This window comes from Cervus canadensis, chromosome 11 (genome assembly GCF_019320065.1).
Source record: "Cervus canadensis isolate Bull #8, Minnesota chromosome 11, ASM1932006v1, whole genome shotgun sequence".
Lineage (NCBI taxonomy): Eukaryota > Metazoa > Chordata > Mammalia > Artiodactyla > Cervidae > Cervus > Cervus canadensis.
Genome location: NC_057396.1, coordinates 50,261,395 through 50,285,349, shown reverse-complemented (window position 1 = coordinate 50,285,349; position 23,955 = coordinate 50,261,395). Strand labels below are relative to the sequence as shown.

Below are 23,955 nucleotides of genomic sequence, written 5' to 3'. Positions count from 1 at the left end.
ACTGCTGCTTTGAAGCTTGTTCTCAGAATCCCTGTTGAACTACTTTGTACTGAGGAGATGACTGCATCTCAGAGAAACTGCAGGAGGAATCTGTCTTCTCTGGCAGGTGATGGGAAGTGATGTTCAGCTGAGAAAGCAGTAGGAGACTGGAGGTACGGTGGACCAATCCTTATTTTTCCAAAAGAAGCAGCAGCAGATTTCATGAACTACAGCACATAGTTGTTGTTGTTCAGTTGCTAAGTCATGTCTGACTCTTTGCGACCCCATGTCTGCAGCACGCCAGTCTTCCTTGTCCTTCACTGTCTCCCGGAATTTGCTCAGGCTCATGTCTGTTGAGTTGGTGATGCCATCCAACCATCTCATCCTCTGCCGCCCCCTTCTCCTTTTGTCTTCAATCTTTCCCAGCCTCAGGGTCTTTCCCAGTGAATCAGCTCTTCACATCAGGTGGCCAAAGTATTGGAGCTTCAGCTTCAGCATCAGTCCTTGCAATGAATATTCAAGGTTGATTTCCTGAAAATAACAGATAGTAACATGTGCTAAACTTCAGTGAGTTTTTATTGTCTGCCAGTTCTGATTCTAGATATATTACATGTGTGGATTTATTAAAGCCTCACAGCAACCCTATGGAATAGAGAGTACTATAATTTGTCCCATTTTACAGTTGAAGAAATGGAGGCCAAAAGGGTTTAAAAACTTGCCCAGAATCAACAAAGCTAGTGGCAGAGCCAGGATTTAAGTCCAGGTGTTCTGGCTTCAGAGCCCATGTTCTTTAATAGGTGCAATTCCCGACTGGCTCTGAGGTCAGTGGTATAAACTGTATACTTTAAAGGGTGACCCTTGAGAGAAGGAAACATTGGTTATCAGGTGCTGAGGTTGAGTCATCAAAAAGGAGTGATATTAATTGCATCAGTTTCCTCTCTGATGCCTTCACTAGAGTCCCAAGCTGGCCTAGGCCTGGGTCCTTGGGTGTCAGCCTAGTTCATGAGCACAGGATGACTTGCATGCCAGCATGGGCCTGATCAAGCAGGAATAGCTGTTCCAGATGAGAGCTAGGCCTTGGGCAAGGTTTCCTGGCAGCTCCAGGTTCCACTGTCATGCTGGCCTTGTGGGGTTTTAAAATCAGCAACCTGTGCAAAGATTTTGACACAGTATGCAAGAGACAAGGAAGGGTATAAGCAGCTTCTCTGGTGGCTCAGTGGTAAAGAATTCACCTGCCAATTCAGGAGATGTGGGTTCAATCTGTAGGTCGGGAAGATTCCCTAGAGAAGGAAAGGGCACCCCACTCCAGTATTCTTGCCTGAGACAACCCGTGGACAGAGGAGCTTGGTGGGCTACAATCCATAGGGTTTCAAAAGAGTGGGACACGACTTGGTGACTAAACAAGAAAAGCAATATTATAAGACCCTGAAAGCCAGCAGAAGAGGGTTGAATCTGACAGGATGATGTTGAAGAGGAAGAAATATAGTCAGGCACTGGCTGAATGCATCTCAGCTTCTTTCTTTGGTATTCATGGCCTTCCCCAGGTTTTTGGGTTTGGTGGGTCATGAAACTGAGTAGGGTTGGGATTTCTGATTAGGCTGACCCTGTGTGGAATGATGCACATATTCATGAGCATGTTTAGAATCCTACACACAGATGCCTGTATCCTCAACAAACAAAGGACACCTTTCTCTCCATTCCCTGCTGCCCTAGGCCACACTGAACTCTTCACTGGTCCTGCACCTCCAGCCTTGAGCTCCACATCAACCCCTGAAATGATCTTTGGGAAACACTGTCCAACCATTCTCTCCTTTGTCTCCCATAGCTCTTAGGATGTGGCCCAAGCTCCTTAACTTGGTATGCAAGGCCTCACATGTTCCCGCCCTTGACACTCTCTCCAGCCTCCCTCCTCTCTCCTCCCGCCCCTATCCCTGCCCCTCTCTGATGTGGATCCAGCTCTCTGGTTACATCAGGTCACTTGCTGTGTCCTTGAATGTACTTTTCCACCTCTGCGTCTTTGCTCACACTGTGCTCTGGAGCCGAAGTATCTTGCCCCCAGCCTCTCTTTTTCCACACCCTGCCCATCTTCCCTATCTATGCCGTCTTTACCAACCTGCTTCTTATTTATTTATTTTTTAAAGATTTTGTTTATGATTCTTTGGCTGCATCTGATCTTAGTTGCAGCATGCGGGATCTTTCCTTAGGGAGCACATACTCTCTAGTTGTGATGTTCAAGCTCAGTAGTTGTGATGCTTGGGATTTCTCTAGTTGTAGTGCATGGATTTAGTTGCTGTACAGCATGTGGGATCTTAGTTCCCTGACTAGGGTTCGAACCTGTGTCTCCTGCATTGCAAGGTGAATTCTTAACAACTGGACCAGCAGAAAAGTTCCACAAACCCACTTTTAAAAAGCTTTCACTTAAACTCTAGCACTCGGACCTGAGTTGGGATTTTGGAGGTATATAGGGCCAGGTCCTGCCTTCTAGAAGTTCATAACTTGTGAAATACATAGTTTGGAGAAGCATACATTTTGGAGAAACAGTTTATAGAGTAGTTTATCTATCTAGATTCATCCTCTTGTCTCAGGCAGAGATAAGGCTGATCCAAAAGTTCCAGTACCTAGCATGATACCAGGGAAGACATCACAAAGAATGTATTGATTTCCCCAAGGGCAAGGACTGGATCTTATTCATTTCACTGTATACTCCCTGCCCCTACAGTCATGTGCACTTGATAAATATATTGTGGGATTCAGTATTACATCTCATGTTACCCAGTATAATTGTTGTCATCATTCATTCACTCATCTGCTCATTCAGTACATTGACCACATACATGTTCGTTGCCAAAACTTTTGTAAGTACTGGGGATACAACTGTGAGGAGACCCAGCTCCTGCCATTCTGCGGCTTTTGTAGTTCAAGGTCGAATTGAGAAGAGGAAACACATTCCTTTAGGGACGAGACCAGAGACTGATGTAAATTTAACTGACCTTGCTCCCAACACTGTACATGCATCCTGTTATTTACCTTCATAACCCTGGAGGTATGAGTTCACAACAACCTTAAAATATGTGTGAAGAAACTGAGGCTTGGAGCGATGATATCTAGTTAGAGGAAGAGCTGGGACTGGAATCCGAGTTGGTCTGCTGCCCAGGCCCTTGCTTGTTCTGATTCACCTGGGTCTGGTTGGAAAGGAGGGAGGGAGGGAGAGGGAGGGAGAGAGAGAAAGAGAACCTGAACACAGGTGTTTTTTTTTTTTTTTAACCACCCTTTCAGTTCTGTATTGGGATGATGCTATGGCAGTACCTTGGGCAGGAAGGAAAACCTAAATCTAAAAATTTTCCAACACTGCCATTGGTCAATCCCCAGAATTCAGTAAAAGTTGTTACATCTTGTCTACCTCTTACTGGGAAAGAGACTCAGACCTGAAATAAACTTAGAGGAATTTGAAGCCAAGCAACTAGCCCAGCGTGGCCTCTCTCGGGCCAACCTCCTTGAGTCTGAAGGCTTGTTTTTTATAGCAGTTTGAACACTCTGTGACCCAAGCTTTCCCTCTTGTCTGCCCAAGTCTCTTGACCAGCCTGACTAGAGGTTTATTAATTTTATTGTTTTTCTAATAGGAATTTTTAGTTTCAATGATTTTCTCTGTTTATAATTTTTTTTATTTCTGTTATGTTCTTTATTTCCATTCACTGGTTTGTGTCAGTTATAATCTGTTCTTTTTCTTAAGCTTAGAGCATTGGGTAAGACCATCTTATTTTTTTCCTTCATGCATCAACAAGTTTATTTTTTAATTTTTTTAATTACAAAAGTTATGGTAGAAAGTATAAGAAAAGACAGAGTTTAGAAAACAATGGATAAAAAAAAAAGAAAACTATGGATAGGCACAAAGGAAAAAAAAATCACACATTATTTCACTCCCATGTGAAAGTGATTTTTTTTCCTTTATGTATATATAACTGTTTTTTCCCTTTGTGTATGTATCTACTCACACACATCTTATTTTTTAAAATCTGGATCACAGTATACATATTCCTTTGTCATCGCATTTTTCTTCCACTTTTTTAAAAAGTAATTTTTATTGGAGTGTAGTTACTTTGCAGTGTTGTGTTGGTTTCTATTATAGATAGCCTTTCTTATTTTCTAAGGCTCAGATGCTCAGTTGTGTCTGACTCTTTGTGACTCCATGAACTGCATCCCACCAGGCCCCTCTGTCCATGGGATCTCCAGACAAGAATATTGAAGTGGGGTACCATTTCCTTCTCCAGGGGATCTTCCTGACCCAGGGATCAAATCCCTCCCTGTCTCTTACATCTGCCTTGGAAAGTGGATTCTGTACCACTAGTGCCACCGAGGAAGTTTGTATTTTCTAATACAAACATTTTAATGATATAAATTTTCATCTACAAACTGCTCTACCTGCATCCCATGAAATTTGATATATTGTGTTTTTAATTTCACTGAGTTCAAAATATTTAAAAATTTCATTTGCAATTTCTTTGACTCAGTTTTTTTAGAAGTGTGTTGTTTCCAAATATTTGTTTTTTTTTCCAGATATCTTTTTGTTAGGAATTTCTAGTTGATTCCATTCTGTTTAAAAAATATATTTTGTGATTTTAATTTTTAAAAATTTGTTGAGGTTTATTTCAAGGACAGAATGTGATAATATGTCTGTCTTGGCAAATATATTTATATGTAATATTTAATATGGACTGAACTGAACTGAACTTGAAAAGACTGTTTATTCTGTTGATGTTGTGTACAGTGTTTTAGAAATGTTACAGTAGGTCTTTTGATATTGTTATTTGGGTCTTCTTGTTTCTTACAATTTTCTGGCTACTTGTCTTATCAATTACTGAATGAAGAGAAGAAATTCGAAATCTCCAACTATAATTGTGGATTCATCTATTTTTCCTTTCAGTTATATCAGATTTTGCTTCATATATTTTGATGAACTATTATTCTATAAGCTTAGTGTATGTATTCAAGATTATTTTGTATTTTTGATAAAATTCTCCCTTATCATTATATAATAGCTCTCCCTATTCTTGGTAATATTCCTTGTTCTTAAATCTATTTTGTCTGATATTAATATGGCTACCCTAACTTCCTTTTGATTAGTGTTTGCGTGGTATAATTTTTTCCATTCTGTTTCAACATACATATATTTTTATATTTAAAGTGAGGTTCTCATGGACAGTATATAGGTCTTAGTTTTTAAAAATTTTAGTTTGACAATCTGTCTTTTAATTTGGGGTTTGGATCTTTTTTTTAAATTTGGGGACAACAAAGGATGAGATGGTTGGATGGCATCACTGACTCAATGGGCATGAATTTGAGTAAACTCCAGGAGTTGGTGATGGACAGGGAGGCCTGGTGTGCTGCAGTCCATGGGGTTGCAAGGAGTCGAACGAGACTGAGTGACTGATCTGAACTGAACTTGGATCTTTCACAACTAATATAATAGTAGATGTGACTGGATTTGAAACTATTGTCTTATACTTGCAACTTTTTTGCCATCTGATATTTTATCCTTTTTTTCCTCTTTTTATGCCTTATTTGGAATTAATTTAATATTTTATTATTATTCCATTTTATTCTATTACTTGGTTATCGATTATACCTCTTTGAAATATTTTTAGTGGTTTATCTAGGATTTTCATAAACTTCTCCTATTTGTTGGTGGAATGCCAATCATTATGTATAGAAAAAGAGAAGAAAATGTAGTAAATAGAATTTATGCCTGAAAGTAGGCATGTTTCCTTTTCTCTTAGACAGTTAGTTGACTTATGTTAGTTTGTGCCTCAAGTGGAGTCTACAGTGTAGAGGGTTCTTCTCGGTCTTCTCCCTCCCTTCCTTTCTCTCCTTCCTTCCTTCCTTTCTTTCTTTTTCTTTCTTTACTTCTATAGCTTTATTGATATATAATTCCTATACCATAAAATTCACCATTTAATGTATACAATTCAACTGATTTTAGTTTATTTACAGAGTTTCACAACCATCACCGCAGTCCATTTTAGAACATGTCATCACCTCAAAAACAAAAGCCTTGTGGTTGCCAGGGAATAGTTATAGAGATTCTATTTCTGTTTGGGGGATAATGAACTTCTGGAACTAGGAACTGGTATTGGTTGTGCAACATTATGAATGCATTTAATGTCACTGAACTGTGCACCTTAAAAGTGTTAACAATAGTAAATTTTATTATTGATTTTTTACCACAATTAAAACTTTTAAAGGAACTCGGTATCTCCCCAAACCACCTTATCCCCCCAATCCCTAAGTAGCCACTTTTCTACTTTTCACATGTATATATGTGCCTATTCTGCACATTTCATGTGAATGGAATCTTATATTACATGACATTTTGTGTTTGGCTTCTTTCACTTAGCTTCTTTATAGGGATCATTCTTGCTATAAATTGAATGTTTGTATACTCTCAAAATTCATATGCTGAAGATTCATATGCCCAAGATGATATGCTGAAGATTCATATGCCCAAGATGATAATGTTAGAAGGTGCTCCCTTTGGGAAATGCTTAGGTCAAGAGGGCAGCTTGACACTAATGATTGGGATTAGTGTCTTTATAAAAGAGACCCCAGAGAACTAGTTCATCCTTTGAACCCATCCTTATAAAAGAGACCCCAGAGAACGAGTTCTTCTTTGCTGTGAGGATGCAGCAAGAAGTCAGCAGTCTGGAACCTGGAAGACGGCCCTCACCAGAACCTGACCACGCTGGGACCTTGATCTTGGATTTTCAGCCTCCAGAGCCATGAGAAATAAGTTTCTGTTGTGTAGAAGCTACTCAGTCTGTGATTCTTTTTTTTATTTTTAATATCAGCCTGAATGGACTAAGACAATCCTTGTTGGGTTGTCTTGTATCAGTATGATTTTATGATCAAATAACATTTCATTGTATGGGTACTGTATTTCGTTTATCCATTCATCAATTGATGGGCACATGGATTATTTCCACCTCTTGGCTATCATGAGTAATGCTATTATCAAGGCAAGTGGACTCGCACTGGCGGTGAGGCACCGCTACCACCGCCACAGCCCAGCCTCCCTCGGCTTCGGTGCTCCCGTCGTGGGGATCTGGGTTCCCCAGCACACCCAGCTTCCCCAGCTCTGGAGCCTGTGTGCAGTCCTTCGGAAGCCCTGGTGCCAGCCTGGGCCCTTGCTGGGGAAGGATGACTGAGCTGCAGTTGGCACTGCTATTGTGAAGACACCTGGCAGAACTCAACAAAAACCCAGTGGAAGGATTTTCAGAAGGTTTAATAGATGACAATGATCTCTACCAATGGGAAGTTCTTATTATTGCTCTTCCAGATACACTTTACAAAGGTGGTGTTTTTAAAGCTCATCTCACTTTCCCAAAACATTATCGCCTTTGGCCTCCTAAAATGAGATTCATTACCGAAATCTAGTATCCAAATGTTAATAAACATGGTGATGTATGCTTATCTATTCTTCACGAACCTGGGGAAGATAAATACGGTTATGAAAAGCCAGAGGAATGCTGGTAGCCTATTCACACAGTGGAAATCATTATGATTAGTGTCATTTCTATGCTGGCAAACCCCAATGGAGACTCACCTGCTAATGTTGATGCTGCAAAGGAATGGAGGGAAGACAGAAATGGAGAAGTCAAGAGGAAAGTTGCCCGCTGTGTAAGAAAAGCCAAAAGCCTGCTTTTGAGTGACATTTATTCAACAGCTGTAACTTTGCTTATTTTAGGGTCTCCAATTGAGAAACATGGCACTTTTTCCTGCACTCTACCCACCTATTTCTGGACTTCTGTTGTAACAAGCTGGCAAGCACTGGCTGGAACTGGACTGCAATAAAACATGCCAGTATCAATGCTGGCAAGAGCCTAACAAATGCCAGCTTACAGATGATTACACATTTTGAACTGTTTAACCCTTTGGGAAGAATTGTAAAGACCTGTACATAGCACAGCATGATCCGGATAGTATATATACTGTTCACGTACACCCACAAATACACCTCATACCAAATAACACTTTCTTGCAGTAGAATAAGAATCGTGTAAATTCTAAAAAATTTAAGCAGATTTTCTTTCCCTATTATTGTTTCTTTTCAGGTTTAAAAGCATGTCAGATAAAAAGCGATTAGGATTAACAGTTTCCATTTAATTTCCTTTAAACCATTGAGGCTTCATTAAACTCTTTCCACTTACTAAACTTTTATATCTTCTTTGTTTTCACACACTCCCCTTTACTTTTATCTCTTCCGTCTGCCAGGAAGTTTTCAAATCATTTAGTTCAAATACCAAAGTACTCAATAAGCAACTACTTGATTTTTAATGATGACATCAGAGGAGTGGGCATCACTAGATGCTTTGTCCCTTTGTATTGTACCTGCACCCATCTCTCAGATTGGATACAGCAATAACATTTTTTTTTTTTTGAGGTTACGAGCTCTTGAATTCAGTCATCATCCCTAGGAACTAAAAAGAGTTAGTTCTGAATTCAATTCAGATTTAAAACGATTGAAGTTTATTCCCAACAACACAAAACTCTGATTTGGTTTTATTTTTTGCCCTCAGTTGCCTAATGTGAAGGATGGATGAATAAAGCATACATAGCTACAGGCTTTCTACTTCTGGGTTTGCTATTAAAAATGCTGTTTATCCTCATCCCTTCTCCTTGGTCCTTCATATTTCTTTGCCTCTATTCTTCTAATACTGCAGAATTTTCTCACCTATTGGACAAAGAAATTGTGATGTATTTTCATGTAATTTGATTTTGGAATTCTGTCACCTTATTAGTGAGTTCTTCCAAAATATAATTTTTGCCCTCAGATTGGGAGAAAATAATAGCAAACGAAGCAACAGACAAAGGATTAATCTCAAAAATATACAAGCAACTCTTGCAGCTCAATTCCAGAAAAATAAATGACCCAATCAAAAAATGGGCCAAAGAACTAAACAGACATTTCTCCAAAGAAGACATAAAGATGGCTAACAAACACATGAAAAGATGCTCAACATCACTCATTATCAGAGAAATGCAAATCAAAACCACAATGAGGTACCATTACATGCCAGTCAGGACGGCTGCTATCCAAAAGTCTACAAGCAATAAATGCTGGAGAGGGTGTGGAGAAAAGGGAACCCTCTTACACTGTTGGTGGGAATGCAAACTAGTACAGCCACTATGGAGAACAGTGTGGAGATTTCTTAAAAAACTGGAAATAGAACTGCCATATGACCCAGCAATCCCACTCCTGGGCATACACACTGAGGAAACCAGATCTGAAAGAGACACGTGCACCCCAATGTTCATCGCAGCACTGTTTATAATAGCCAGGACATGGAAGCAACCTAGATGCCCATCAGCAGATGAATGGATAAGGAAGCTGTGGTACATATACACCATGGAATATTACTCAGCCATTAAAAAGAATTCATTTGAATCAGTTCTAATGAGATGGATGAAACTGGAGCCCCTTATACAGAGTGAAGTAAGCCAGAAAGATAAAGACCAATACAGTATACTAACACATATATATGGAATTTAGAAAGATGGTAACGATAACCCTATATGCAAAACAGAAAAAGAGACACAGATGTACAGAACAGAATTTTGGACTTTGTGGGAGAAGGCGAGGGTGGGATGTTTCGAGAGAACAGCATCAAAACATGTATATTATCAAGGGTGAAACAGATCATCAACCCAGGCTGGATGCATGAGACAAATGCTCAGGCCTGGTGCACTGGGAAGACCCAGAGGAATCGGGTGGAGAAGGAGGTGGGAGGGAGGATCGGGATGGGGAATACTTGTAAATCCATGGCTGATTCATGTCAATGTATGACAAAAACCACTACAATATTGTAATTAGCCTACAACTAATAAAAATAAACAGAAAAAAAAATCAGGGTGGAGGGGCCCCCGAGAAGCCACCCAGTCTGAGACACTACTCAAAACTTGGGGGGACCCAGCAGGTTAGTCATTCTAGATACTAAACTTTGTTTTGAGCTTGGTCTGAATCACCAACCTGCAGCCACTTTAAATAAATGCCCTTATTTAAAAAAATAAAATAAAAAATAATGCTATTATCAACATTCACGTATAATTTTGTACATAAACATTTGTTTTCATTTCTTTTGGTCTATATCTAGGAGTGGAATTGCTAAGTGAAATGGTAACTCTATGTTTAACTTTTTGAAGTACTGCCAGACTGTTTTTCAAAGTGCCTGCACCATTTTACATTCCTGCCAGCAGTCTCTGACAGTTCGTTTCTTTACATCCGTGTCAACACTTGTTACATTCCGACTTTTTTATTTTAGTGGGTGCCTGTTTTAGTGGGTGTGAAGTATTATGTCACTGTGATTTTGATTTGTATTTCCCTGTGACTAATAATGTTGGGCATATTTTAATATGCTTATTGGCCATTTTTGTATCTTATTCAGAGAAATGTCTCTCTTGCTCCTTGGCCCACTTCTAATTGTATTGTCTTTTTGTTACTGAGTTGTAAGATTCTTTATATATATTATATTCATATATAGACATGAGCCTGTTATCAGATATATGCTCTGTAAATATTTTCTCATATTCTGTGGGTTGTCTTTTCAATTTCTTGATAGTGTCCTTTCAAGCATAAAGTTTAAAATTTTGATGAAGTCTTTCCCAGGGCTTTTGCCCAACTCTCTCAGTTTTCCGTAGTCCCTGTACTTCTATGTCACAGGGGACATCTCTCTACATAGTCGTCTCTCCCCTGGGTGGTAGACTGTTGCTGGCTTATTATACTGTGATAGGGTCATGGCAGGCACAGTGGATCCTCAGTTTGTGGGTTTAGTTGAGTCTTGGGTGGGCCCTATACATCTTGGTCATGTACATAGGGGTTTCTCAGTTTCCTCAACCTCTTTCCTGTGGCAACTATTTTCTATCTTCTATCTGCGGTTGGGGCTTCCTAGGTGACTCGGTGGTAAAGAATCCACCTGCCAATGCAGGAGATGCCAAAGTGCAGCTTCAATCCCTGGGTTGGGAAGATGCCCTGGAGGAGGGCATGACAACCCCCTTCAGTATTCTTGCCTGAAAAGTGCCAGGACAGAGGAGTCTGGTGGGCTGCAGTCCATGGGGTCTCAAAGAGTCGGACACAACAGTGATTGAGCACTGACACACATCTGTGATTGGTCTGGGGTGGGAAAGAGTTTCCTGCCCCTCCCCCAGTAGTACCCAGCTCTGCTTGGTGGGTGCTGCTTGGGCAGGAGACAGTTTCCTGAGCCCCCCACCCCAAGGGGAGAGAAGGGTTTTCTATCCTTTCTGTGACAACAGTGGGTCTTGGACTGTGTCCTGGGGCAGTGAGAAAGTTTCCTACTTCTCTCCCAAGAAGTAGATGATTTTGCTTTTACTCCTCCCTCAGAGGCAAGGTAATTTTGCCTAGGTCCTTGGAACAAAGTTTTTTCTGTCTCTCACCAAAAGCTTAAGATTTTGCTTTGTAGAAAGGGTGAGAACAAGAGATTGGGCTTTAAAAAAAATAATTTATTTTTTAGTGCACTGGGTCTTCATTGCTGTTCACAGGCTTTCTTTAGGTGCAACGAGGTGGGGCTACTCTCTAGTTATGGTCCACAGGCTTCTCATTGAGATGGTTTCTCTTGTGGAGCAGGGTCTCTAGAGTGGTTGGGCTCACTAGCTGTGGCACATGGGCTTAGTTGCCCTCAGGCATGTGGGATCTTCCTGGAACAGGTATTGAACCTGTGTCCTCTGCATTGGCAGGAGAATTCTTAACCATTAGAGTACCAGGGAAGTCCAAGATTGGGGCTTTTTGACTGTGCAAAATGGTGGAGGGCAGGTCTCTCTGGTGCCCCATACAATCTTCCTGGGAGGGAGTAATGGTGGAGGCCTGTGGCAAAGAGCTTAAGGTTAGTCTGACTCCCCCCATAGCTGAGGTTCTCAATTCCTTCCACCTGACATGCTGAGCCCACTAGACCTTTAAGACTTCACTGAATACAATCTGATTTCCTCTCTTCTACTACTACAATGGCATCTTTCTTCTAGGCACTGATGAGGTGATCTCATTCCTGTGTCCTCTCTTGGAGAGTTTGCACATGAAGTCCCAGCAGATGACCTCAAGCATCACGTGTAGAGCAGAAGTGAGTGGTGTTCCACGGTGGCTTATTCCTGATTGCAGGGCTAAATGTCAGGGCCTGAGTCAGGTACTCCTCCTCTATGACCTTGAACCAACTCCTTCAGTCTCCCTGATGTGCAGGGCGGCCCATAGAAGGGTGAGGACGGGGGCTCCAGATCAGATTGCCTGATGTGACAGCGTGACCCTCGGCAAATTACTCAACGTCTATATGCCTCAGTTATCTCGTCTGTCCAATGTGGATAATGATAAACCTACCTCACAGGAATGATGTGAAGACTAATGAACCCATATAAAACTTGCATCATGATGCCTGGAACAGGATATTAGCTATTATCATCACCTGTAGAGCAAAGTAGTAATAGCAGTAGCCATGGAGATACTGTACCAAGAGTAGCATTTCTATTACTCTTGATAGTCTCTAAGTTTCCTTCCAATACTATTTGAACAATATGGATCTATTCGGGACAATATGAAATATTTACACATTTATTTTCATAAGATATCTAGTAGGCCAGGTTTTAAAATACTTACCCGAGAAGGGAAGGGCAGGCCTGTTTGCCATGTGACCTTTGCTCAGTCTGTGGCCAACTCTGGACTATCATGTCCTCTGCAGGGGGCAGGTTGAACCAACAGGCTGGGGCTGTTCACATCTGTGTCAGGAAGCCAGGTGTGAGGGGATCAAGAGGCAGCTGTAGAGCTGTCAGCCCACAGGGATAGTCATGCCCCTTCCTCTAAATTACAAATCACAGAAGACTGTAATCAGAGCTCTCATGTCCCCAGAGCACTTTTATTGGCAAAGTTCACTCATATTCATGATCTCATTTAGTTATGACAGGGGCCACTTGGGGTGTGTGTGTGTTGGGGATCGATGGTCCCCAGCTGACAGCAGCATGAGATCCGGAGGGCAGGGATAGGTTAGGGTTAGGGGTTAGGGTCACCCAGTATGACTTGGTAGATCTGGGCTGGATCCCAGGATGCAGGTTCCCAGTGCCGTGTTCTTCCTCAGCCGAGGCAGTGGGTGCTGGCTCCCCTAGGTTTCCTCAGGGAGGAAGTGTGGGTGGGATATGTGAAAACTGAGGCGTGGGGAGGGGAAGCCTGCATGGCTAGTGGTTGGAGCCCTCTTTTCCTGGATCAGATGTGAGCACCTCAGTGTCCTCCATCACTGCCTCTTGCCCTCTTTGGTCACAGGGCCAGGATAGTTTTATTGAATGAAGAGACGGAAAAAAAAAAAAATTCTCTTTGATTTTGTTCAAACTTGTTGCATCCTGCACCATTGGAGTCAGCGAAGACCCTAGACTGCTCTTGTGTCAGCCCTAGCACAGTGCCAGGCACATAGGAAACCACTGATATGTATTTATTAAAGAGATGACACCACCAAACCCAATCCTTGCACAGATTTAAAAAAGAGACCTGGGGGTAGGGTAATAAGGAATTTTTATTTGATGGTTATAGAGCTTCCATTTTGCAATATGAAAAGTGTTCTGTAGTTGGATGGTGGTGATGGTTGAAACAGCATGAATGTACTTAATGCCACTGAATTGTACACTTTAAAATGGTTTAGATGATAAAAATTTTATGTTGCTTATATCTTACCATAATTTAAAATACTGAAAAAAAGCCTGACAAAATAAATACATTCTTTCACTTGAAGAAACAGAACAGGCTAACCCTGCATTATTTCTATCCATTTCACAAATGGAAAGGAAGTGCAATCTGGCTGTGCCCTACTGCAGACCCTGCCAGATACTCACACACACACCAGGCCCATCCAATTAGCCCACCCGTCTTGAGGCTCCACTGGGCCCCAGCCCTGGCCTGGAGCTCCTGGGGAATCTGTTTCTTCTTTCTGAAGCTAGGGAGGCAATAGAGGTGAGGTGGGTGGGACAGAAAGGTGGGGGGATCCCTTTAACTCTCCCTCCACCAGACAGTGTGTCCTTTGTGAAAAGTCATCTGGTTTTACAAAGCAAGGTAGTATGTCAAGTCAGCAAGAACACATGGCCAAGCCAGTCACACAGCCCTGTTATGGTCCCTAATATGAGCAAAAATAGCCACCAGCCACCAAAGCGGACTATGTGTAGGACTGCCTAGGGCTGTGTGGTTACCCCGTCATTCTCATAAGCCTGAGGTTGGTCCTTGGGCACACAGTTGAGCAGCCAGTTCTTTCATTGAGAGTGTCACACACATAGGTGGGTCTGCAGCTTAAATCCTGTGCTCTGAATGGCATATTCCCTGTGTTCCATTGCTGATTTCACAGACAGTGATATTGAGCATCAGCTGACTCCCTGAAGTTACTCAGCCACAGGATGGCACAGGTGCCATTGGGATGAAGAATCCCGTATTCCAAAATGGAGCTCTTTCTACCACACGAGGCCCCGTCTTAGGAAGAGAAGGTTTAGTATTGTCCCCTGGACCCCCATGTGCTCCCAGTTGCACCACCTTGAAGTCAGCATGGGAAGGATGTTGGCGGAGCAACTCTTGCCTAGCTGACCCCACTTAGAAGAATGTCTCTTTTTCTGCTTTCTGTGACAGCTTCATCCTCCAATGGGAGCTGATGGCTTAAGGGGACACCCTCAGGAACAGGGACTCAGCAGGCTGAGAAATCTTCCTACCCAGGACTGTGGGGTGCTTCAGAGAGGGCCTTGGGCCTACAGTAAAGATGGGGAGATTTGGGGGGCTACAGCGAGGAAGGTAGGACACAGCAGACCAAGGGCAGCCTCTGGAGACACATGTCCCCTTGTGGGCTCTTCGTGCTCTTTGTTCAGCCGGGTGGTGTGGAGGTTGTTGGGGTCAGTGGTTTCTAAGCCTAGCTCCCTGTTTTAATTCAAAGTCCCCAGAAACAGACCCTGACCTAGGATAGGAGCCAAGTGATCCTGGTTTGTTGAGGAAATGCCCATGGGAGAAACTGGAGAAGAAGTTGAGGCAGCAGAATGAGGAAGGGGCAGCAGCTAAGCAGGAGTGTGACCCACGCCAGGAGCAGCCTCAGCCCATCCTGCAGGGCAGCAACATGATGCCTCGAGTGTGTTACTGCTTAGAGCAAGGAGCTGGGCTTCCCCAGTCAGTCTGGGCCGAGGGGCCCCTGGGTGCAGCAGGAGGGTGTGATATAAACTTACACTGTGAGTAGTGTTCCCCTAATCTACTCCTGGGACTGTGTCCTCTTGGAGCCAGGAAGCCCAGGAGAGGTGCAGGGACAGGTGTTAGACAGAAAGAATGACACAAGCCGAGAATGGGGTTCAGAGTCACGGTGAAGGGAGTCTGGTGGAGCATCAGTAGAGTTCCCTCACCGCCCTCAGGATTTGTCCTCATATTTCAGGACCCCAGGTCTTCCCCAACAGCCCTGGATGGACAGGAGCATGCTGAGGATACTGATCGTCTGGGAGCCTGAAGCTGCAGTGAGACGGGGCTTTGGAGTGAGATTGGAGGGTACAGTGTCAGGGAAGCCCCAGGGAGCAGGATGTCACATTCTGGAAGGACTGAGGGGCTTGACTTTCCTGCTTGGCAGATGCAAGATGTCACATTCCCAGCCAGGCACATTCAGACACATGAGCCAGGAACAGACAGGCGTGTGTACACCATATACACTTATATACGAACACATATACGCATATCGATATTCTTGCAGACACATACCTATAGATTTTCACACTTGCTTGCACATGCATATTCCTGAACTCATGCCTAAAGCATGGCCAGACAGGTCCTTTTTATTCCTGGCTCTCAGGGGAGGGGGAGGTAGGGAGTTGGGCAGGGTCCAGGGCAGGCTGGTTGCAGCTGACCACTGAAGGGTGACCTTTGGCTGGAATTGCTCAGATCATGCAGTCCCAGAAATCTGGTGTTGCTTGTGAAGCAATGATAAAAGCATCTGGAAGCTCAGTTGCTGCCTCCTGCCCCATCCACCCCATCCATGTCCCCACAGTTCCACTCCTACCTTTGATCCAGGCCTTAGTCCATCCAGGACCAGGGTTCCACCTGCCTGCAGTGCACAGATGAGGACCTGCAGTCATGAAAGGAATGAAATGGGAGCGGTGACTTGTAGTCCCTGACATTTAGCCCACATCCTCCCCCAGGGGCAGGAGCCAGCAGGAACATGGCCAGTGAGAATCAAGGGTCGTCAGTTCAGAATCAAATTGCTCCTGGCTCTGAGGGGCTCTCAGGCTGATGGAGGTCACATGTATTTAAAAAGCTTGGTGAATGCTCAGTAGACAGAAGTTGGGAACTGTGGAAGCCCAGAGGATACACATGACAGCCTGGAAGGGGTGGGATCAAGGAAGGCTTTCTGGAAGAGGTGGTATCAAAAGGACTCCTGAAATACCAAGAAGAATTGCATTTGGGTAAAAGGGCTTTCAGGAAGGGGGAACAGTTTGAGCAAAATGCTGGCAGTAGGGGAAGCACGATGCCCTATGGAACTGGAAGAAGCTCAGCAAGGCTGGAAGAGGGTAGGGGGGCAGTTGGCAAGAAAGGCAGAGCCCACACTGCAAATGGCAGTAAGCAAGCCAAGGGGGTAGAGACATCCTGAGGACACAGAGAATCCACTGGACAGTTTTCATCAGAGGACTGATGGTGTCAGACCTGCACTGGGAGGCCCTTCTGGCTCCAACTGCAGGGTGGATCTGGGGATGGAATGTAGGGCTGGTGGAGATTTTGCAGGACAAGAGGCCAAGCAAGAACTTTTTGTAGGTACTCCTATAACAAGAGAGGAGAGAAATGTTCACAAAATTATAATACATTAAATTTAAAGTAGATAATTGAGTACAGTTTTTTTTTTTTCTTTTTTCTTTTTACTATAGGTCTATTAATGATAAGGGCAGACATTTCAGAGGATGACATCTGGAGCTAAGTCATCATCACCTATAATCAGGTGATGGAAAATGTTCATCTGTACACGTTATTCTTAGCTCACAGATTGTTCAGACATGGGCTGTAGTTTGCTGATCCTGGTGTAGACACGGCTTGGCTAGAAGCAATTGAGAAGCAAAGAGGATCTCCTCTCCCCCACCACAAAGGATGTGCAACAGCCTGCCACAACCTTGGGACACTACACTGCCTCCAGAGGGCTCAGTGAAAATCAGCCTTATTTGACAGACTCTAGGTTCATCCACACTGCTACAACTGCTACAAATGACCCATTTTTATTCCTTTTCTTGGTTGAGTAATATTCCATTGTATATATATATATATATACATATATACATATATATATATATATTTGGGCTTCCCTTGCTGGCTCAGATGGTAAAGAATCCGCCTGCAAATGCAAGAGACCTGGGTTTGATCCCTGGGTTGGGACGATACCCTGGAGAAGGGCATGACAACCCACTGCAGTATTCTTGCCTGGAGAATCCCATGGACAGAGGAAACTGGCAGGCTACAGTCCATGGAGTCACATAGAGTCAGACACAACTGAACGACTATGCACACAGTACAATATATATATATATATATATATATATATATATACACAGACACACACCATATCTTACAGAGAGTGAAGTAAGTCTTTCAGAAAGAGAAAAACAATACCATATATTAATGCGTATATATGGAAACTAGAAAAACGGTACTGATGAACCTATCTGCAAGAAGCAATAGAGACACAGAGAATGGACTTGTGGACACAGAGGGGGAAGTAGAGAGCAGGATGAATTGAGAGAGTAGCATTGACATATACACCAAGTGTTAGTCGCTCAGTCGTGTCCAACTCTGTGACCCCAGGGACTGTAGCCCACCAAGCTCCTCTGTCCATGGGATTCTCCAGGCAAGAATACTGGAGTGGGTTGCCATTCCCTTCTACAGGAGATCCTCCTGACCCAGGGATTGAACCGGGGTCTCCTGCATTACAGAGAGACACTTTATAGTCTGAGCCACCAGGGAAGCCCCATGTATAAGATAGCTAGTGGGAAGCTGTTTTATAACATAGGAATTCCAGCTAGTGCTCTGTGATTACCTAGAAGGGTGGGATGGGCGGTGGGAGATAGGCTCAAAAGGGAGGGAATATAGGTATACATATAGCTTATTCATGTTGTTGTATAGCAGAAACTAACATAAACTTGTAAAACAATTATCTTCCAAATAAAAAAATTAAACCTTGTTATGAGGAGGGACCTAGATGCGTTAGCAATAGGAAGACCCCAGGAAAGTGAAGGTCTATAATCATAACATCTCATGATTACAGGAGTCTGAGAGGTTCCTGCTCAGTGTTCTCCCAAAGCCAGACTAACATTTGAGAGTTTCTTGGAAATGCAAAATACTCCAGATATGCAAAGTGATTTGCAAGTTGCCAGTGGAGCCAGGATTTGAACACAAGTCTCAGGCTTCCCAGCTGGGGTCCTTTCCCTATACCACCATGTACTCATTACCATGGACCTTGCTAACAAGTCAGGACTCATCTGTCTAGGACAAGATGCTCCTCAGACTCCTGCCTTTCCCAGCAGGCTTCCTAATTTACATATATTTGCATGCATAATTCTCCCTGATGAGAAATCTGAAGCTCCAAGAGAATGAATAACTTGATTGGTATCTGTGGCGGGATTAAAATGGCATCTCCAAAAAGATATCTGGTCCTAATCCTTAGACCCATGAATATTACCTTGTATGAGGAGAAAATGGGTCTTTGCATATGTGATTAAATTAAGGATCCCGAGATAAGAAGATTATCCTGGAGTATCTGGATGGGCTTTAAATGGAATCACATGTATCCTTGTAAGGCAGGCAGAGACAGATTCGACTAGATCCAGAAAGCAGAAGGAGATGAGACAACAGAAACGGAGCAAGAGATTTGAAGTTCCTTCTTTGCTGGCTTTGAACTCGGAGAAGGGGCCTGTGAGCCAAGGAATATATGTAACTCTAGAAGCTGGAAAAGATAAGAAAACAGTTTCTCCCCTAGAGACTCAGGAGGAAGCCAGGCGCTGCCCACCACTTGTAACCTGGCATAATGCCACTGATTTCATACTTCTGGCCCCCAGAAATGAGAGAGAATAAATATCTGTGTTGTTTCAAGTGGCCAAGCTTGTGGTCATTTTTCACAAGCAGCCTCAGAAAACTAATACAGCATCTGATAGAATTTTCCTTAATTTAAATCAAACTTTAATTTTAGAATAGTGATAGATTTAAAGAAAAGTTGCAATGACAGTATAGAGTTTCTTTATGCCCCTTACCCAGTTACCTCGAATGTTAACATCTTACTTTACCCTCGAACGTTTGTCACAGCCAGGAGACAGGATTGGCACATTACCACTAACTAAACCTCGCAATTTATTCAAAGTTCACTACATTTTCCTAGACCTTTATCTAGTCTTGGATTCTATCCAAGACACCTTGTATTCAGTCATCTTGTGCTCTTTGTGTCCTCTGCTCTGTGACAGTTACTTAGTCCTTGGTTTTTGATGACCTTTAGTTTTGAGGAGTGCAGGTCAGGTATTTTGGAGAAGGTCGCTTAACTAGAACTCATCTGATGTTCTTCTCTTGGTTAGACTGGGGTTACGGGGTTTGGGAATGCAGACAATGGAAGTGAAGTGCCATTCTCATTACACTGTATCAATGTTATGTACTATCAACATGACATCACTGATGACGTGGACCTTGATTACCTGTTGATCTTGAGGTAGTGTTTGCCAGGTTTTTTGTTGTGCAGTTACTTCCTTTTCCTCCCTTGCCTTCAACTCTTTTTTTTCCCTCTGCTCTTTCCTTAGTTGACTCATGAAAACAAGCCACTAGGCTTAACCCAGCTCAAGTGTGGAGGGTTGTACGCCACCTCCTTGAGAGCACAGTGTCTATATGAGTTACTTGGGATTCTTCTATAAAGGAAGCTCTCTTCTACCCTGTATATTAATTATTCAGTCATATTTATATTAGTATGCATTGTGGACATTTATTTATACTTTGGGTTATAATGCAAAACAGTATGTTATTTGTTTTGTTAGTCAAATTGTTCCAGCCGTGGCCCTTGGGAGCTTTTCCAGTTTGGCTCCTGTGTTTCTTTGAGATGCTCCTGTCATTTTTGTGTTTTGACCACTCCCTTACTTCTGACACTGTGAGACTCATCTTATAGTCTGACCCTACCCTGAGTGTGTGCTCAGCTGTTTCAGTCACGTCCGACTCTTTGCGACCCTATGAACTGTGGCCTGCCAGGTTCCTCTGTCTATGGGATCCTCCAGGCAAGAATACTGGAGTGGGTTGCTGTGCCCTCCTCCAGGGGATTTTCCCAACCCAGGGATCGAACTGGGTCTCCTGCATTGCAGGTGGACTCTTTACTGCTGAGCCACCGGGGAAGCTCCTTGGCCTTACCCTAGCACCGGTTATTTCTCTAAGTATCTCAGAAATCCATTCATTAGAGAATGTATTAGAAGCAACAATTTGGGTCTCTACACTACTTGCTACTGGGGTGGCATTGCTTTCAGGCTCTCTCAGAAGACAGAGCTTGGAAATACAGGTCTATATATTAACCCATATTTATAATTTGGCGGTTTCTAGTCAATACACTATTTTCCAAAGTTACTTTGGTCAGCCCTTTTTCTTCACTCAGTTCCATGAGATTTTCTCATACATTTGTAATTCAGTTAAGATTCTTTTGTCATGGTCTACATTCCATCCTGGGATTCATCAACTTCTTGGTTGATTTTTAAGATTGTTTTATTTATTTATTTATTTGGCCATGCTTTGTGGCCAGTAGGATCTTAGTTTCCCGACCAAGATTAAACCCGTGCCTATGCAGTCAAAGCACAGAGTCTTAACCAGGGAAGTCCTGAGTTTTAAATTTTAATTTCTATATATTAAAATTCACCATTTGTGGGTTTTGACAAATATGTAGTCTCATGTATACATCCTACAATACCACATAGATTTGTTGTATAATCCTAAACAATTCCCTTGCTTCCCCCATCAAAGGTTCTTACTCCTTAAATCCCTGACTTCTGCTAACTTGTTTTCCATTCCTGTAATTATCCTTTTCCAGAAAATCATATGAATGGAATCAAATACAGTGTAGCCATTTTAATGGCTTCTTTCCTTTAACAAAATGTGTTTATGGTTCATATTGTTGTTGAATAGCTCATTTCTCATTGTTTCTGAGCAGTATTCCATTGTATAGATGGAGCACAGTGTGTTTTTCAATTCACCCACCGAAGGATATCTTGGTTGCTCCTGGTGACTGGAGATTATGAATAAGGTTGCTATATAGATACTGATGTGTAGATTGTTGTGTGGACTTATTTTCAAAACACTTGAGTGTATACTTGGAGCATTATTGTTGTGTTATACAATAAGCCTATATTTAACTTTGTCAGAAACTGCCAAAAAGTCTTCCAAAACGATGTGTCATTTTGTATTGAGTTACTTTAAATTTCACAAATTAAACCTGACTTTTCCCCTTCTACTCATTGTTTCCAGGCTTGTAATCAGGAGGTCACACTCACAAGGCAAATGGTTCTGGCTTTGCAGTCAGACTTGAGTTCAAGTCCTGGCTCTGCAAGAGTAAAAACCACATGAAATCTGAATGACTTTGGACAAGTTAGTTAACTTCTCTGAGCCTCATATTGGCCGAATTCATCCTTCATATATGCATGATGTCTTAGGGTGGGTTTTCCAAGAGGTGGATTCCGTGATGGTGTTTAGTCTGCAGAATGTTTATTAAGGGGAGCCTAGGCATCAACATCTGTGAGAGGAAGAGAAGGCAGTGGAATTGGGCAGAGGGAGAAGTTGAACCAAAATGGCCCATAGGAGTGCTCCTGATTTGGGCTAAAGTTTTTGTGGAAGAAAGACAGTGGAATTGTGCAAGGGGCAAATGCAAACCAAAATGACCCATCAGAGTGGTCCTGAATTGGGCTAAAGTGGCTGAGGCTGACATCCCACCTGGATCTGTCTTAGGATCAGTTGCCCCTGGGCAGGCAGCTCTGCAGCTGGGACCACCCCTCCTTCCTTGAAGGTGCATCTAGGAGGGGTTTTCCAGGGTCCTCCTTCAAGGCAGGTTGGAAGAGCCCTGGATGAGAGCTGAGATCAGTCCTGTACTGGCCACTTTCCAGCTGTGTGACCTCAGACAATTCCTTCCCAGAGCTCCTAATCCTGCCGGGTATCAGGGCCTGAGACGACATCCCCTAGTGACCCCTAGTGTACAGCGCTCAGCAGTCCACTGGGTATTCTGTGCCCCTCACCTCACAACCCTCTTACAGGACAACAACCAGGCAGCAGCCTACATCCTGGGGCAGTGCTGCTCCTGTGTGGTCTGAGGACCTGCCTGTGTCCACCAGCTGCCTGTTCCTGGTTCCTGACAAGGTAAGTACAGAGTTGGAGAGGAACTGCTCAGAAACCTTGGAGCAATGTGACAGAGTGGTTCTATGTGTAATAATAAAAAAATTGAGGACTTTCCTGGTGGTCCAATGGTTGAGAGTCTGCCTGCCAGTTCGGGGGGTGTGGGTTCTATTCTTGGTCCGGGAAGATTCCACATGCTGCAGGGCAACTAAGCCTGTGTGCTGCAACTACTGAGCCCTCAGGCCTAGAGCCTTTGCTCCATCACAAGAGAAACCAGTGCAATGAGAAGCCCGAAAACCCGCAAACTGCAAGGAAAGGTAGACCCCACTGGCTACAGCTAAAGAAAGCCCGCACACAGCAATGAAGATCCACGGCAGCCAAGAATAAAATAAATAATCAAATAATTTAAAACATTTGATTTACACTATGTTTGCTTTGTTTTCTTATTTCATTTCTGGGGTAATTTATATTGTATTTTACAAATGGATAGGTCAATGATGGATTAGAAAAAATATATATAAAATCTGCTCCTTTACCACAGATATTTTGAGATGCACTAATCTAGAGTATTCCTAATGCTGGCCTCTTAGGAAGGAGGCTGGACAATTCTTACATTTTTTAAAGCTGGGAACTGGGGGCACCTTTGATCCTTAATCATTGACATTTTATTGATAGTGCCAAAATCTGTTACTGTCTTTTTGTGTTTTTAGGGCCTCTTTGAAAGGGGCTGTTAGACAGAGTCTTTCTGCCCATCTGTTTCTATTCATTCTCTTACTAAGAACATAACTGGATGTACGTAGATATACCAATTTAACAGACTGAAAAGGGAAACACTCAGGTCAGCTTTCTGGCAGGGAGTGAGGGAAAGACATAGAATCCAAGAAAAGTCCAAACCTGGTCTGTGATAGACACAAAATTTCACAGCTCTTTCAAAAACTTTTCTAGGAATTTATAAATGGAAAGGGTGAAGAAGAGCTGTTATTTATTCAACAGTCATTTATGGATGAACCATTTAAAGGTGAAGGCACTGGACTCAATGAGGGGATGTGACCTGTATGGGGTCCTAATGCCAGCAGAGGGGTGTTGGGGGGTAGGGACTGTGTGCCTGACTGGTTCCCAGGCACCTGCCATTTCTAATTCTGCACAGTTTCAGTCCAGAACCAGGCAAGATGAGAGCAGCATGTGATAGCTGCCTGGGACCAGGATGACTGTAATCCTTTAACATCTCTGACATGAACCTAATTTAATTTTGAAGAAGTCATGTCAGTTACACTGAGTACTCTACATGAAGCATCCACCCAGAGCCCAGGACATAGCGGGTTCTTAGAAAGTGGCTCAGGGAGCTGACTCTGCCCTGCTGTGGGGTCTCTAAGACAGATGCTCGGTCCAGTCTGAGGGATCCATTGCCCCTCCATCTGGCCCATGACCCGATTCAGCTCAAGCACCTCCCATGGTTCCTCCCTACCAGAGGGGATGAATTCCTGACCCCTGGACTGGACAGTAGTCCCCAAGACAACAGGCCAGGCATCCTCAGGGACCTTGTCTGCCCTGCCTACTCCCATCACCATAGAAGTTTGCTGCACAAAGGCCTAAGCCTCAGCCTCCTGTCCCCTAAACCTCAC

At 43.1% G+C, this 23,955-nt stretch overlaps 1 long non-coding RNA gene and 1 pseudogene across 3 annotated transcripts in view; both read left to right on the top strand.

The window, feature by feature from the left end:
* LOC122449563 overlaps window positions 1-23,955 on the top strand; it is a 44,872-nt gene that overhangs the window by 7,018 nt on the left and 13,899 nt on the right. For 2 of the 3 annotated variants that reach the window (XR_006271970.1, XR_006271968.1), the window contains exons 2-4: window positions 12,004-12,098; window positions 16,879-16,949; window positions 22,255-22,357. This is a non-coding gene — a long non-coding RNA (uncharacterized LOC122449563). Of the gene's footprint in view, window positions 1-106; window positions 153-12,003; window positions 12,099-16,878; window positions 16,950-22,254; window positions 22,358-23,955 lie in introns of all 3 variants that reach the window. The other variant, XR_006271969.1, reaches the window with a different exon arrangement.
* LOC122449561 lies at window positions 6,785-8,531 on the top strand (annotated as a pseudogene).